This window comes from Pantherophis guttatus, unplaced genomic scaffold (genome assembly GCF_059756535.1).
Source record: "Pantherophis guttatus breed Tessera unplaced genomic scaffold, ASM5975653v1 scaffold_22, whole genome shotgun sequence".
NCBI classification, from domain to species: domain Eukaryota; kingdom Metazoa; phylum Chordata; class Lepidosauria; order Squamata; family Colubridae; genus Pantherophis; species Pantherophis guttatus.
Genome location: NW_028269837.1, coordinates 132,501 through 135,000, shown reverse-complemented (window position 1 = coordinate 135,000; position 2,500 = coordinate 132,501).

Genomic DNA, 2,500 nt, shown 5'->3' with positions numbered 1-2,500 from the left:
GCCGGGTCAGTCTTTCCGTTTCCCCCGCCGCGATGGAGGTACGGGATCCCGGCTCCGGCGCCGCGGGCCTCGGTCGGGGACCTCCCCCTTCGCCTCGGTGCCAGCGCCGGGCCCCGGGGGTGCCCGCGCCCGGCAGCCGTCCCGGTCTACCGGGGCCTCGGCCGGGTCAGTCTTTCCGTTTCCCCCGCCGCGATGGAGGTACGGGATCCCGGCTCCGGCGCCGCGGGCCTCGGTCGGGGACCTCCCCCTTCGCCTCGGTGCCAGCGCCGGGCCCCGGGGGTGCCCGCGCCCGGCAGCCGTCCCGGTCTACCGGGACGCTCGCTCGGGCGGGACCGGTTTACCCGGGCCTCGGCCGGACTGGAGTGTTTCGGTTTTCTGCTTCTCTGCCAGGATGGCTGCGAGGGGTTGATTTAAATAGCTGGTTTGACGTGAAAAGCTTCCCTTCAAGTGAAAAGTTTGTTCCAATTTCTGCCATCTTCCTTCCTCAAAAGTTTTGGGTGTAGCTTTCCCAGAGGAACCTCTCGTAGGCCTATCATTTCTGATCTTAACTTCCCTCATTTATTCCATATTTTCCTTCCTCTTGCCGAATGGCCGAATCCAGTCCATTTCTAGTCCAGGAAATTATTTTTATTTCTTCTTCCATTTCTTACTGATCTATTTGCTTTGTCGAGCAAGTCGTTCTTAGGTCCCTTGGTTCTTTCTTTAACGTCTTCTGCTCCTGCTCCTTCTCTCGACGCTTTCTCGTTTTGTTGGCTTTCTTGGCTCTCTTTTGGCTGTTCTTTCTTCTCCTCCCGTCGTCCGTCCCCACTTTCATCTCCCCATCTTTCCTGTTCTTGGTCATCTCTACGTTGTTTATAAAATAATTCCGCTTTCTCTCTTGAATCTACTCGATATCTTTGCTCTCGCCAGCTCGCCGATATTTCAGCTCGCCGATATTTTGTGCTTTCTCGTCGTGTTTCTCATCCATGGCGATCTCTCTGCCCTCCCTGTCTTCTCGGTAAATCGGACATGAATTTCTCTGGGCGGGTGGTTTCTCATCGCGTGTCTTGTGTGCGCTCTATACGTTTCGTCCATCCCGTTTAATATCTATCCCTCCCTCCCTCCCTCTCCTCGCTTTCCTCCATTGCTTCTGCTAATATCATTTCCAGAATGATAACCCTGAGCCTGAACCTGAACCTAACCCTAGCCCTACAACTTTTCTCCCTAACCCTGACCCTAACCCTAACCCTACAACTTTTCCCCCTAACCCTAACCCTAACCCTAACCCTACAACTTGTTTCTCTAAGCCTAAGCCTAAACCTAAGGCTAAGCCTACAACTTTTTTCTCTAACCCTAACCCTAACCCTAACCCTACAACTTGTTTCTCTAAGCCTAAGCCTACAACTTTTTTCTCTAACCCTAACCCTAACCCTAACCCTAACCCTAACCCTACAACTATTTTCCCTAACCCTGACCCTAACCCTAACCCTACAACTGTTTTCTCTAACCCTAACCCTACAGCTTTTTCCCCTAACCCTAACCCCACAACTTTTTCCCCTAACCCTAACCCACACTTTCGACTTAAAACCGTTTTTAGATTTAAAGTCGTCTTTCGACTTAAAGACGGGCAGACGGCGGCCCGGTCTACCGGGCCGCTCCGGCAGCCTCGGCCGGGCCGGCGTCTCTGTTTCTGTTTCCCTGCCACGATGGATGTCGCGTGCGAGGGGTTGCTTTAAATAGCTGGTTTGTTTGAAGTGAAAAGCTTCCGTTCTTGCCTAGATCTCTTGCTATCGCAAGCCTTCCGGTCCAAGCTCGCATCGCGGTTTCAAGCGTCCTGCTTTCTTGGTTGGAAAAATCGGGGCGGCGAGACCTGACGCTCGCTTCCCCGACCCCGACCCTAACCCGTCTTCGAATGGTCTTTCTAAAGCCAGCAGCGCTCAGGGAGAAATGTCACCCCCAGAAGACGAGAGCACAGCTTGCCCAATTCCGGTCTCCACACACCGGGCTCGTCGACTTTCAAAACGTATTCCGCTTTTATGACCGTTTTAAAACTAAAACGACGATCGACCGGCGGCGATACTGACATTTAAGCGGAGAGCGGGAAAAGGGGTGGGGAAAAAAAACCAAGTGCCTCGTTTAGGCGCCGGTCTACTCGGGAAGGGAGGGGAGGGGAGGCGAGGCAAAAAAAGAAAAGAAAAGAAAAGAAAAGAAAAGAAAAAGGGCGGGGGAAAAACTAAGTGTCTCCTTTGGACGCCGGTCTACTCGGCGAGGCCAAAAAAAAAGAAAAGAAAAGGGGCGGGAAATAAACCAAGTGCCTCGTTTAGGCGCCGGTCTACTCGGGAAGGGAGGGGAGGGGAGGCGAGGCAAAAAAAGAAAAGAAAAGAAAAGAAAAGAAAAAGGGCGGGGGAAAAACTAAGTGTCTCCTTTGGACGCCGGTCTACTCGGCGAGGCCAAAAAAAAAGAAAAGAAAAGGGGCGGGAAATAAACCAAGTGCCTCGTTTAGGCGCCGGTCTACTCGGGA